The 15,227-nt window shown below is 47.1% G+C and overlaps 1 pseudogene; it reads left to right on the plus strand.

The window, feature by feature from the left end:
- LOC118362175 (CDK-activating kinase assembly factor MAT1-like) overlaps nt 1-15,227 on the plus strand; it is a 67,980-nt pseudogene that overhangs the window by 51,736 nt on the left and 1,017 nt on the right.

The following is a 15,227-nucleotide window of genomic DNA, read 5'->3' on the forward strand; positions in this document are numbered from 1 at the left end:
TGGAAAATCCCTTTATGGCGGCTAATGGCACCGGCCCAGATCGAACAGTGCTGCAAACGTCCTGAAGAAGGATCACATTTCTCGCTCAATGACCACGGTCAAGGGCGTGAGAAACTGAAGTCAGTCTTTCGACTGCGAGGCAAGGCAGACATATGAACCTCTTTCAACCTTTATGGATTGGAAGAGAATATGTAGATATCAGATCTATTTAGCTGCCTGCTCAGGTCAAGCTTTTCACTTGATTGGAAGAGAAATTGCAGGTGACGCTAACTGGTTGGCACAGCATATTTTCTCAATAGCTACAGATTAATGTGGGTCGTTTGCATGCCTGCGAGTTTACCAAATGGCAGTGATGTGGTTTAGGTAATTTGGTTGGCCACCCACTGTGCCACGCTGGTGTTTCTGGATGAATTCACTTGATTGGTAAGTGATTGGAGAGACAGACACACACAGACCGGTGTACTTTATTAGGATCCCCATTAGCCATTGCCCATGCAGCAGCTACTCTTCCTGGGGTCCACATAAAACGTAGAAATGCATGACAAAGTACAGACAATTTCATTTCAAGAATGTAATTCACTTTTTTAAATCAATAAAAATAAATTGGAAAGACACCAAGAGACGACAAAATACTATTTCCACATGATTCATATATACAATCTTATATCCATTTAAATGAGATATTTAGAAAGAGGAGAGGCACTGTGATTCATGTTATGTTTTCAACTTTAGAGGCAGAGCATTCCACAATGGCGTAGGTCTTTACATCATCTGAGCAACGCATTAAATCTGGCTTTGGTTTGGGTAAGGTGAAGAAACCCATAGTGGCATGTGTGGTGGGGTATGTATGCATGTCTGTTTTTGAAAGTGTAAGCAAATAGATTGTACAAGTGGTTAGGCATTTTAACACAGACATGTTTCTTAAGAAGAGATGAAATCAATTTCTCCTCAAACCAGAGACTATCATGCATGTTGTTAGTTCCATGTGTGCAAGGCTTTGTTTTGAGCCAGCTGCAACTTTGCTAGGTCTTTCTTTGATGCACCTGACTATGTTACCGGACAGTAATCAAGATGCAACAAGATCAGAGCCTGAACAACTCGTACAGTTCGTCTTCGTGTCAAATATGCATCTTTTATATTTTATAGCTTTTGCCGCCCTCCTGTAAATTTAATCTACGTCATCAATCACCGGGTCCTTATTGGTGGTCTTTGTTCTGTATTATAATGACCTACAATGACCTATAATGACCTACCGTGTCCTCCACAGGATGGATTCTGGGTATTTATATTAGTATATTAGTAACTTTGCCAATGAGAGCATACAGGTCGCAGTGGTGGGTGGTATATGGGGCTTTGGTGATAAAACGGATGGCACTGTGAAAGACTACATCCACTGTGGTAGACTACATCCAGAGAGAAGGATCTAGAGATGCTCAGTGATATGATGCGTCCATAGGCACAGCACAGTAGTGTACATCATAACATTTAAATGATTGTACAGACAGTCTGGGTGGCACAGTATACTTGTTGGGGAGGGGGGGGGGTATGAGAGGGGAACATAGGGTACAGGCTCGCCTGGAAGTCTGGGTCTTTTCTCTGGAGTCCCCCTTGATTAGCTGTGAGAGGAGCGGTGGGGGAAGGTTTTGTTCTAAGGGGCAAACAGCCAGCGTTCCCCTGTACCCAGCCCCGCCTTGCCTGGACCTCATCGTCCTTCAGCACACACAGGAAGTGCCTTCCCCAAAGCCGGGCCCCTGGGCCAATCGCTCCTCAATGCCATCGGCCCACTCCTCACAACACAGCCCATCCATCAGTCCGCACCCAGCCCAACCGTCTGTCTGCATGGAGACAGGCTGGCACTAAGGCCTTCCCACCGGCCAGGAGAGCTCCAATTGGCTTAGAGGGGCATATGCAGACAAATAAGGGTGTTCTCATTGGTGAAAAGAGATGAGCCGTTGTCATTTCCACCTCATAGTAACTGTCATTCAGCAGATATTTTATTTTCTGTGGCTTCCAGTTGATCATATTGCAATTTGCAAGGAAGATTTTCGAACCCTTGTGAGGGATAATGAGTTTCCATTGAGTTTAGTTTTTTAAATATGTAATAAAAAATGCCCTTTTGATTTCCATAATGAACTCCTGAACCACCTAATTGAAGTGAAGCCTTCCTTCTTAATGGATGCAGGAGAGTTTAGTAGAATAACTGGTTCTACTTTTACATTATGTATGCAGTGTAATGCTGAGGTTTTGGTTCTTTTGGCTAGGCTGATCAATATGCAGATGAAACACATCTCAAAATGTTTTGCCGCATGCTGGAGCTGACTGATGAGAGGGGGACGGAAGGGGGAAGAGGAGGGGGACACAGGGGGTCTGGTGTCAGCAGTTCAGGGGTCCTGCAGGACTAGGGCTGGAGGGGAAGGGCTCTGCCACCTGAGATAAATTAGTCTCCTCAATGATGAACACTAGTCCCTCTGGAGCAGGCAGCGACCGACTACTGTAGCCCAGTCTGACAAATAAACAACAACTCCCATGATGCAGTATGCTCTGTTAGCAGAAGCTGGAATTCTGCTGACACTTCTGCATTGTTGGCAGTTTTGTCATTCAGCTAAGTTCAGAGTTTATGCACACGCGGTGGTGGTGCGCGCACACACACACACAGTCTCAGGCACACACCAAAAATGTGCACAGGTCATACACATTCACATGTCCCACTCTGCATTTTTGGCCACAACAGAAATGCTGTGATGTGGTGAGAGTTGAACGGCATGTGGAGAATAGAGGGAGGTTATGGAGAGGGTGGAGAGGTTGAAAGGGAGTTCTCCAGTGCAGGGTTGGGCCAGAGTCTGTTTTCTGACCTATGGTGTGTGTGTGAGAGAGTGAGTGAAGGGGTTATGGTTAGGGAAGGAGGGGCTGTCGGAGGGGCTAGGGTCTTATTTTAAAAAGGGCTGTTTGTCTTGGTCAGGGCCCATGGTGACAGCAGCACCACTGGTGATTTGTCTTGGACAGGGGAGTCTGGAGGGAGGGGAGAGTTGAGCGCATAGCCGCACACACCCCCGTGTGGCCCTGGGGCCTCTGGGGCCCGGCTCTGCACAGGATGCGAGCGAAGCCTTGCTTTTTATGCTAGGGCCTCCCTCCCCCCACTCACTCTGTGTGTGTGTTTCCCTCTCTCTCCGTCTCTTTCTCCTTGTCCCTTTGCCCCCCAAAAAACCGCAGGAGCGCTGTGAGGCTGCCAGGAAAAAGAAGGGCCACGCCTCTCTCTCTCGCTGTCTTTCCCTCTCTCTGCTGTACCTGAATAAATATGGGCCGTGCTCTTATTAAAGACAGCTGCTTCAATACTGGGGGAAAGAGAAAAGGCTGCATGTTCAGGCAATGGGGACCTTTGAAAGTGTCCATTCAGCTTACCCCCCCCCCGCACACACGCACAATCTCAGAAACACACTTCCCCTGATGTGTGTGTGTGTGTGTGTGTGTGTGTGTGTGTGTGTGTGTGTGTGTGTGTGTGTGTGTGTGTGTGTGTGTGTGTGTGTGTGTGTGTGTGTGTGTGTGTGTGTGTGTGTGTGTGTGTGTGTGTGTGTGTGTGCAAGAAACCACAGAACGGAGGAGGCCCTCTATAGTGTGAAGACATTTTATGAAAAGGAAGTGTCACTCATTCTGTCTCATTGATTGGCACATACACATGTCCATGCATTAACATGATATGCTCTGAAAATACCTGTTGCTGTGCCTTACCTTAACATAATAGAATGTGAATTCTCATAGGCCAGAGGATCAGGCCTTTTCCTCAGCTGTCAACTTGACCCCTGAAGGTGAAGTTTGACCAGGTAGCTTACTGTAGTCCTGAGTAGTGGTCGACAGATTATGATTTTTCAACGCCGATACGGATTATTGTCATTATTTGTAATAATGACAATTACAACAATACTGAATTAACACTTATTTTAACTTAATATAATACATCAATAAAAATCAATTTAGCCTCAAATAAATAATGAAACATTTTCAATTTGGTTTAAATAATGCAAAAACAAAGTGTTGGAGAAGAAAGTAAAAGTGCAATATGTGCCATGTAAAAAGCTAACGGTTAAGTTCCTTTCTCAGAACATGAGAACATATGAAAACTGGTGGTTCCTTTTAACATGAGTCTTCAATATTCCAAGGTAAGAGGTTTTTAGGTTGTAGTTAATATAGTATTTATAGGACTATTTCTCTCTATACCATTTGTATTTCATATACCTTTGACTATTGGATATTCTTAGGCACTTTAGTATTACCAGTGTAACAGTATAGCTTCTGTCCCTCTCCTCGCCCCTACCTGGGCTCGAACCAGGAAGACATCGACAACAGCCACCCTCGAAGCATCGTTACCAATCTCTCCACAAAATCCGCGGCCCTTGCTGAGCAAGGGGAACAACTACTCCAAGTCTCAGAGCGAGTGACGTTTGAAACGCTATTAGCACGCACCCCGTTAACTAGCTATCCATTTCACATTGGAGTTGATAGGCTTGAAGTCATAAACAGCTCAATGCTTGAAGCACCGCGAAGAGCTGCTGGCAAAACGCACGAAAGTGCTGTTTGAATGAATGCTGACGAGCCTGCTGCTGCCTGCCACCGCTCAGTCAGACTGCTCTATCAAATAAATGAATGAACGCAAGAGAAGTGACACAATTACACCTGGTTGATATTGCCTGCTAACCTGGATTTCTTTTAGCTAAATATGCAGGTTAAAAAAATATACTTCTGTGTATTGATTTTAAGAAAGGCATTGGTGTTTATGGTTAGGTACAGTCGTGCAATGATTGTGCTTTTTTCGCAAATGCGCTTTTGTTTAAATCATCCCCCGTTTGGTGAAGTTGGCTTTCTTTGTTCGGAAGAAATAACCTTCACACAGTTCACAACGAGCCAGGCGGCCCAAACTGCTGCATATACCCTGACTCTGTTGGAAGAGAAGTGACACAATTTAGCTAGTTAAAAGAAATTCATGTTAGCAGGCAATATTAATTAAATATGCAGGTTTAAAAATATATACAGTGGGACAAAAAAGTATTTAGTCAGCCACCAATTGTGCAAGTTCTCCCAATTAAAAAGACGAGAGAGGCCTGTAATTTTCATCATAGGTACACTTCAACTATGACAGACAAAATGAGAAAAAAAAATCTAGAAAATCACACTGTAGGATTTTTAATGAATTTATTTGCAAATTATGGTGGAAAATAAGTATTTGGTCAATAAAAAAAGTTTATCTCAATACTATGTTATATACCCTTTGTTGGCAATGACAGAGGGGGGGAAAAAATGTCCAAAACGGTGTCCAAAAATACTGATTTCCGTTTGTTATGAAAACTTGAAGTCGGCCCTAATTAATCGGCCAATCCGATTAATCGGTCGACCTCTAGTCCTGAGTGTGACCTGTCCATGTATGTTCAGGACAGGTGTGGCTGGGTCAATACTGTCCCCTTCTGGAACCCTACCTCACCTCAGGCCTGGTTCACTCCTCATGACATGGCTGGGACCTGCATCTTGAAACTTTACCCACTTGATTCCACACAACAGCCACAAACTGCAGAGGGACACTATTTTAGTATCTGCTTCTGCTGCCTGCAGATAAAAGATCCTGAATGATGGTATATGAACATGTGTTACTGTTTTGGAAGTTATGTCCATTTTGTGTGTTAGAGAAGGTTTGTTTTGGTCTTGAGTGTGTGTATCTTTGAGAAATGGAAAGAGGGAGCTTGTTTATGTGTCCTTGTCTTTGATGTCAGAACCTTTTTTCTCTGTGCGGCTGCGTGTGTGTGAGCATGCGCACATGCGGTTGTGAGTCTTTGAGGAATAGATGGAGTACATTTTGTGTGCTTACACGTGTGTGTGTGTGTGTGTGTGTGTGTGTGTGTGTGTGTGTGTGTGTGTGTGTGTGTGTGTGTGTGTGTGTGTGTGTGTGTGTGTTTTCTGGTGCACTTCCTAAGCTCTGACTGTGTAGGCGATGAAAGACCCAAGCTCTCTGCCGCTCCAGAGAGAAGGGAGGGGGGAGTCAATCTTGGACAAGGACTAATCCTGTGTGAGGAAAGAGGGAGAAGGAGACATTGGCAGCGCCATACTCAAAATTTCGACTAAAACCTCAAGTGCTGACAATGAAAGCTAGAAAGAGCAGTTGTTTGTATTGGCGCAGGTCACCCTGAAATTAGTCCATCACTGTGACAGCGGTTGCTCAACGTGCTACGCTAAATGCCAATGTGGATAATATTTTGAAGTCTTACCCCCTCATCCTCTTCTCCTCCCCTCCCCTCCCTGCTCTCCTTAATTGTTGGAAAAAGTGAGGTTTCTGTCGGGGGTGGTTGGTTGTTGGTTATGAGGCGGTCGTCTCTCGTCGCTTGCTCGGAGTGAAGGGGAGCAGCTGAGCGATGGGAGGGTGGGTGGGGTGTTTAGTCTGGAGCTCCTCTCCAGGGGACCCTGAGCTGCAGACCAGGAAGTAGTGCTCCTCAGACATGCAGGCTCGTCAGACTCACTGGAGTCTGGCTGAAGGGTTCAAGCTCTCTCTGAGGGAGGGAGGGATGGATGGAGGGGATTGATTGGGACATATACAGAGAAAGGAACTTTGTTGTCAAGCTACCACAGTGGCGTTCGTAATCTTTCCCTGGCCATAGAGAGCTTTTCTGCTTCATAATACACACACACTGTGTGTTGAAAGTATACTGACTTGAGGCCTGTTTTTGTGTGTGTGTGAGAGAGGCAGTGTTGGCTGAGGAGCTGTGACAATCATAACTTTCTGGCAGGCGTCCCTCCTAGATCTCAGTCCCAGGCTGGCCTGACTCCAGGTCTGACTCCATCTCTCTCTCCCGGCTCTGGCCCTGCTCTGCAGGATGTAGGAGTTCCAAGGTCAACTAAACCTGGCTCACTACCCACTATGACCTCTCACCTCTGGCTTCCCAACCTCTCCCCTACATTAAACAAGGTTTAAGTCATGTCCAACTCACTCCCTCCCTCTCCTTTCTTCCCTCTAGTAGTAGGAGACAGTAAATCTCAGTCACTGTGGCTCCTGTGCGTCTCCCACTCTCTGTGTGTGGAGAGCAGCAGGCGTGTGCTGGGCTGATGAGGACCACTCCAGATGGACTGTTTGCTCTTTCTACACAAAATGGCCTAAAATGGTTTTTCCATACAATCCCAGCTGGCATCAAGTCAATTTGATGGTCCTGGGAGGGCAGGGGGACGGAGGGGTAGAGGTCTTCACAGGGACCTGGAGGGCTGTCCTGGGACAGAGGGAGCCGAGTGATGGAAACCTCACAGTGAAGGCCTCTCAAATAATGTGTGCTCGCACACACTATGTAGCTTTGATGGTTGAGTTATGGGGCTGGATGAAGGTAAGAAAGGTGCTGTATAGTATGACCTCAGATGAACCCAAGCCTTTGATCTGGTTTTACTACAATTACATAATTTGTCTAAACTTTTTTCTAGATTTGAGGCGATTTTGAAATGTCCAACATAACAGTAATTAATCATAGAGATGTATGCTATAAGATCATTGTGTGTAACAAATATTTCTGTTTCTCAAAAGCTCAGGTTGCCAGATTCGGGCAGTGGCCTAGTTGTGTAGCAGCTAGCTGGATGAAGTCTACCATTGCAAGGTACTGCCTCTCTGCATGCTCTATCCACACCCTCTCAGAGCAGAGAGCATGAACGACAGCTGTAGCTCACAGATTTGACATTTGCATAGTTCCTGCAGCATCTTTTGGCTATGTGAGAATGTGGGAGAGAGATCTTTAAAGCAGGGTTATACCCACAGGATGAACTGTGTTTTCCCCAGCATCACTCTCAGCACATGATCAGCTCTCATCTCTGATGTTATAGTATAGCTACTAGTATAGTATAGCTACTCTTGCATGGCCAGACACTGTACTACTCTTGTGGGGAAGCCAGGACATAGGGGGTAGTGTATGGGTGGTTCTTCTCTCCGTTACAGGGGTAGCTGGGCTAATACCAGGGGGATATGTGAATGTTGTATAGTACAGTATCCACTCCGTATCCTGACCTGCAGTCATAATGTTCTCTGTTGTAGGAAACGGGAGCAGAACGGTATAGCTCTGTATTAACTGGATCTGTTGTCTCTTAATGCGATCTGTGCAAATATTGATTGGTTCTTGAGTGTGAGTCATTAGGCCAGTGGATTGGAGGAGGAGATGTCTCTTACAGTAGAAAGCTCTTTAGCTTCATGGGTTTGTCTGAACATAAAAACAGCAGATAGAGATGGGTCGTCATGGCCGCGCCAATCTTTCACTGGGTTCTGAAAGAGACGGCTGTTTTAGTTTTTCTTATGAGGGCCCCTTGCCAGCCCCTTCCCCAGGCGGGTGGGTGGTGTTCCCACACAGGCACACGAACAGACCAGCCAAGCCCCAGTGAAGGAGAAACCACCAGGGCAGGCCAGGGATAACCAGGGGTGGGTATTTGCCTGCCTACTCCCCCCTTTGTTTATTTGTAGCGCTGGCTGGAGGCTGTAGCGTCAACTCCCAAAAGAGAGAGCGAGTGGCAATATCTCCTAACTATTTATACATTAACCCAATATGTGCAGAGGTGTGTAAGGCAGGACTGGGACTGTCAGTCAGTCAGGGGTGTAGGCAGGACTGGGATTGTCAGTCAGTCAGGGGTGTAGGCAGGACTGGGACTGTCAGTCAGTCAGGGGTGTAGGCAGGACTGGGACTGTCAGTCAGTCAGGGGTGTAGGCTTTGATGTCAACCGAATGGGGCAACTCTCACCCTAGCTATATACACACACACACCATATTGGCACAGTAGAGTCCTGTCCCCCCCCCCCTTCCCCCCAGGGCCCAGGGCTCTGTGATGTGCAGTGGGATTAGCTGGCTCATTTTCCCCTCTTAAGAGCTCGGGAAAGAAAACAAACTCCCGTCATATGGGGCTGCGCTGTGGGGACTTGTAGTAGGTACCTCCAGTATGATGGATGAATCCACCCCCCCTTTCTGTCTCTTTGTGTTTTTCTTTCTCTCTCCCTCCCTCTTTCACTAATTGAAATGCTCTTGCTTCTCCCTATAGCTCGAGGTGCTGTGTAAACTGATACCAGTGTTTTGGAACCCACCTGGGAAAAGGCTTTTCTTCCACAGTATACCGGTGTTCTATTTACAATATGCTACATATGACAATCAATACTCCCGTGTGTGTGTTTGTGGGTCTGTCTGGCGCTAACAGCCATTCTGTGAAGAGCATATGCCCTTCCATTGTTTACGGACCCATTTGGTTAACGAGGACACTGCAAATTTCCCCCCGCCTCCAGCCCACAGTATTCTCCCTGCTCTCCCGGGGATAGATAGATGGATACTCAGTACCTGCCAGGCATCTCACTGCCTTGAAATGTGGGTTCCTGTATCAAGTGGCTAGTTTGGTGGGTTTCCATGCCATTGATGTCCTGTCAGGCAGCCTCTACCGCCCCCATCAGGCCAGACAGGTGAAGTACAGGTCTGTGACACAGTCCTGGATGAGCAGTGGCAGTTGACGCTTTGTGAAGAAACTCAGGATTTAGGCATCAGCGTAAGCCTCTGTTCTTTATAATGCCTTCATATCAGATACACAACTACCTGCGTCATTCATACCCCTTTGCTGTGTTTTCATATAAACTGTCCTTACAAGTTGTGATTGCTAGTTGTCAATCACTGCAAAATGAGTGAGTTTCTATAAGGGTTAATGTTAAGTGTCTTACAATGATTGTGTTAACACCCTAAAAGTGGTCCCCTCTTAACTAAGTGTTAGTGATACTCCGTATGGCTCTCTGAGAGACACAGACACACCCTCTCTGTCAGTGGGGTTGACCCGCTAGTGATAAGATATATGATCATGGAAAAGGAGTCGATGGCCTAGTAGTGACTGAGTGTGTGTAGACTTGTCACTCAGACTGAGTGTCCTGTGTACAACGGGGGGTTTTGGGCCGTGTCGTATCATCCTAATGGTCGTGGAGGATAGAATCTCACACTACCATGTCCTGGAGGAAACTCCATCCCAGGGAAACGAGACTGGCCTCTGGCCCCTGATGATGAAAGGCTGCTGTTGACAGATATAGTATACCTGTGAGAGCGTTCTATGTTTGGCTCCACTGCAGGGGTTTTGTTCCTGGCCCGGCTGGATGTGTTCCAGGGTTTTTAGCTTGCATACCTTTTAGGAAATTCTGCTGTTTTGTTTTTGCAGAGGAAGTGTATTGTTATTACGGTTTTGGGAAAGATACGCAGGTCACTGTACCCTGTAACGCATGCACACACACACACACACACACACACACACACACACACACACACACACACACACACACACACACACACACACACACCGACACACACACACACACACACACACACACACACACACACACACACACACACACACACACACACACACACACACACACACACACACATAGAGTCTCTGGCTCGGTCCTGCACAGCGCTGTTCTTAGGGCAGCAGGGGATGGGGAGGGGTAGTAGAGTTGTGAGTGTGTGTAACTGGAGCTTGCTAAGGAATGCAGGGGGTGTTTTTGGAGAAGCGGGGCGGGGTGAGGAGGGTGATTAGGGGGTGACAGCTGAGTGCTGACCCCTCTATAATGACAAATCATCCGACAGGTGTGTGGCTCTGCACCACCACCCCCTTATTCCCAGGCCAGGATTCCCAAACTCTGCTGGATTGGAGCGCTAAAGGAAGACTTCCGGACATGAGGCCTGCTGTCCAAGAGGCTCATGACTGGCCTTTCAGAAGTATGAAACAGGCATCTGTGGAGAGATCCAGCCAGGGCCTCCCAACCACTGACCTTAACTCTCAGCCCTAATATCTTACAGTAGCTCGGCCATCTTCAACCAGGAGGCCATAGAGTCTCCGATAGGTGAAAATTGATTTATTGGGTTTCGCCAATTGTTTTTCGCACCATACACAGAGTAGAATTCTCCAAGTTTTGTTCCATAGCGTATTAGTGACGAGTTAGGATGCTCAGCCTCTGACATGAGTCATGTGAAGTAACGCATCTCTTTGATCCTTTGTACAGCAAAAAAACTACTGCAGTCCCAGGATCAGAGAGTGTGGTCTAGGAGCAGACAGGTGCTGAGCTGCAGCCTGGTCTGGGGTCAGTGACCAGACCTTTGTGAAAGTAAAGTGCAGAGGGAGGGAGACATGCTGTAACAGCAGCTGGCCATCGCTACTAGACGCCATGCTTCAGTGATTCACAGCTTTTCTGATAGGAAAGAGCTTCTATTATGCACTCTCTCACTCAATGCAGATAATTTATACTGATACCCTATTGTGTACAAGAGCACAACCCACTCAGACCTGCTTACGGTATACAGAGATGTTTTAATATGGGAATGCAACCTGTCAAACCCCATAGTTTCAATCAATGTGTAAGAGTGGTCCACATTTAATGCTTTGTCATGTCTGTATGTGGTTTGTGAGGGCACCACTAAGTGATGGTCATGATCTATAGGCAGGCGTGGCAGCATTATATCTGAGATCTTCTTTCCATCATGGCTGGGTTTCCCCACAGCCAACACATGGAGTCTAGACAGGAGCCCTGATCCAGCCAGCCTGCCAGTCCTTCACATAATATAGCTGCTCCAATCTAGGCTGTTTTCACTCTCAGTCCTGCAGCTATTTTACTGAAGAAGTCTTACACCCTTCCTGCCTTCCACACACACAACCTGTCTTGTTCATGTGTGACAATAAAACTTGAAACTGAACACAGAGAAGTTACACTCAGCTGGAATCCACGCGGAATCTTCCGGAACATTTTAGCATGGGCCGCCGGCGTGTAATTTTCCAGGCAAAGGGAGCAGGGAATACTTTTGGGGTCCAGGCGGGAAATCCAATACTATTATTAGCTTTAAGCAGGAGAAATTGCCCAGGTATTCACCGTTCCAAACCAGAGAGGAAATGTGCTGTTAGCTCCAGCAGTTTGGAGTCGTTTGGCTCTCAGAAAGGGGTGGATGGCAGCATGAATACTGAGAAACAGGGGTTCTAGAATAATATTTTGATTACTCCATCAGTGAGAATATTGTTCATTGTGGTAATTCACTCATCCAAGACACTCGTGTTTTTAGATTTAACACTAGGTTTCTTACAGTTTGCCGTTGCCACACCTCATCTGATTTAGTTTATTCAAAAGTGTAGGACAATGTAGTATAACAAAGAGCTTGGCAGTCTATAGGATCCATGGGGCATGTGTGTCCTCATGGGTTTTTGTATGAACTAAAGAACCAACTAAAATCACCCATGCTCACATGTCATTCAGTCATCTCTATCGTCTGCATTAGTCTATTCCCGCCCCCCTAAGCGACATAATGGACCATTCCAAAGTGACCCATATTTACCCAATAACAGGAGGCTTTGAAAAGGCCCAGATCGAGTTGCAGTTAATGCTCCAGTGGGGCCCGGAGAGTGAAAGATGTTACCGGCCGAAACGGCTTGGGTTTCAGAGGCCTGTGAACAAAAGGCAGCCAGTCCTCTGGGAGAAAAAGAACGAGGGGTAAGGGAGGGAAGGAGGGGGGAGAGAGGTGTAAGTCTAACTTTGTCAAAGCTGGTTCAGTGCACCGTGTACACTGTTAAGTGTCTCATTCACACAGTATGTATAGTAGTCAGTCTATCGTGGTGTGTACCAAACTTCATTGTATGTTTGCAAATGTTCTACCAGGAGTCCGTGAAATATTTGTCTGTCTATTAATTGTGTGTCTGTAGTCTTCCTCTGTCTGTGTATTCAGTGTCAAGTACAGTCAGTGTTATTTCCACTAAAGAGAAGGGTGATGTGATGGATTGCTGAAGTGTGTGTGTGTGTGCACATTCGTTGGAAGCGTCTATGCTGGTGTGTGTATAAAGTAGAGCTTTGGGACGAGATGCACTTACAGGAGCAGAGTTAATGGAGCAGTACTGAACTAACGGGTGGTGTTAATGGAGCAGTACTGAACTAACGGGTGGTGTTAGGCGGAGCAGAGTTAATGGAGCAGTACTGAACTAACGGGTGGTGTTAGGCAGAGCAGAGTTAATGGAGCAGTACTGAACTAACGGGTGGTGTTAGGCAGAGCAGAGTTAATGGAGCAGTACTGAACTAACAGGTGGTGTTAGGGGGCGCAGAGTTAATGGAGCAGTACTGAACTAACGGGTGGTGTTAGGGGGAGAAGACAGACTGTTGGTTTAATGGCTGTAGACTAGAGGACTGGCTGGTGATGATACCCAAAGGTGATTTCACTCTGCATCCTCCTGCTCTCTCTCCATCTCTTGCTCCTTCTCCCCCCATTATTCTCTCTCCTCTCTTCTCCTCCTTCCTTAGGGGCAGACTGGTATAAAGTTACAGGGCTCTCAGCTTTCTTGGAAGGAATGACCACATGTGTAGCTTGGGGATTAGATTAGCAGGAAGAGCAGACTTAGCCGGACTGGAAATAGACCACTTTTTCACTGTTAAAAAGGCCCAGTACAATATAATCAATAGACGGCACTCATCTGCTGTGGGGAGAGGAGCAGGAAGCCATCGGAGAAGGCCTCCCTCAAGTGCGCTGTGAAGGACCGGCTACAGGGAGCTCGTGCTTAATGAAGTTATTATTAATAATCACTGCGATGCCTGTTTTGGACTTGTGTTGTTTCTCTAGTGGGTGAAGTGGTCTTTATGTACAAAACCCGATCTGCCCTATCTTTGTATGTCTGGAACTTAACCACTGATGACTAGACTTCATTTTCTGTTCATGTAAGTGCATAGCACATTAGTAAATGCCATATTAATGACCATGTATATATTATGCTTAGCAGTTGGTTTTTAGATATTAGTCTATTTTCCATATATTGTACATCATGGAAACTCACGAGGAAAAACAATGTTAAATACACACTGACACGCATGCAAACTGCCAAAAAGAAATGCTCCATAAACACATGTATTCCACACACACACACACACACCACCTCCTCCTCCCTCCCAGTTTCACTCTGAGCCTCCCCACAGGTGTTGGGTTACTCTGTAAAGCAGACTGAACCGGAGCACAAATCAGAGGGCTGTCTGTGCTCTCGCTTCCTATTTCACTTTGAAGTTTCCCTGGCTCTCAGGGACAGGGGGCACAAAGCCTGACTCGTGTGGGGGCTTTAGCACTTTCTGCTGGGGCTGTGAGTGTGGGAAAGGAGGGGGGTGAGTGTGTGCTGTCTTTGTTGCTTTGGACCTCAGTCGCTTGAGGACTATGTTAGCTTAGTAGCCAGAGACTGTAGAACCCACTGAGGGAGGCCAAGAGGAGGGAGGAGAGTTGTTCCCCTAGTGCCCACTGAGCTAACTGACAGCCCAGGACCTGAGTGTGTGTGTGTGAGGAGGAAGGATTAGAGAGCGTGGGGCTACAGGTCCCCCCAGTGGAAGAGCACTGGTCACCATGGACTAGGGTCTAATTCGACAGCTCAGTGCTGTTTTTCCATCTACAGCTCAGAGTGAAAATAAACAGTGACTTGCCATCTTCTGAAAAGCTGAAATAGTGTCCTTGGTGGGCTAGGGTTACATCTGTACACACTTAAAAATAAAATAAACCCAGAATGCTATATGGAGTGGCTACGGGTAGAGTTTCTATATCCCACTTTGTCCAGGCTAAAAACATTATTTCTGCCATGTGCCCGCTCCGCTGCCTACGTAGCTGCTGTGCTGAGTGCTCCGCTACCTACGTAGCTGCTGTGCTGAGTGCTCCGCTACCTACGTAGCTGCTGTGCTGAGTGCTCCGCTACCTACGTAGCTGCTGTGCTGAGTGCTCCGCTACCTACGTAGCTGCTGTGCTAAGGGCTCCGCTACCTACGTAGCTGCTGTGCTGAGGGCTCCGCTACCTACGTAGCTGCTGTGCTGAGTGCTCCGCTGCCTACGTAGCTGCTGTGCTGAGTGCTCCGCTACCTACGTAGCTGATGTGCTGAGTGCTCCGCTGCCTACGTAGCTGATGTGCTGAGTGCTCCGCTGCCTACGTAGCTGCTGTGCTGAGTACTCCGCTGCCTACGTAGCTGCTGTGCTGAGTGCTCCGCTGCCTACGTAGCTGCTGTGCTGAGTGCTCCGCTGCCTACGTAGCTGCTGTGCTGAGTACTCCGCTGCCTACGTAGCTGCTGTGCTGAGTACTCCGCTGCCTACGTAGCTGCTGTGCTGAGTACTCCGCTGCCTACGTAGCTGCTGTGCTGAGTGCTCCGCTGCCTCTCACCTCCTTGGTCGCCTTTTGTCTGATCAGTGGTGTAGCCTACAAACAACTTTTCAAACTATTG

This window comes from Oncorhynchus keta, chromosome 29, assembly GCF_023373465.1.
Source record: "Oncorhynchus keta strain PuntledgeMale-10-30-2019 chromosome 29, Oket_V2, whole genome shotgun sequence".
NCBI classification, from domain to species: domain Eukaryota; kingdom Metazoa; phylum Chordata; class Actinopteri; order Salmoniformes; family Salmonidae; genus Oncorhynchus; species Oncorhynchus keta.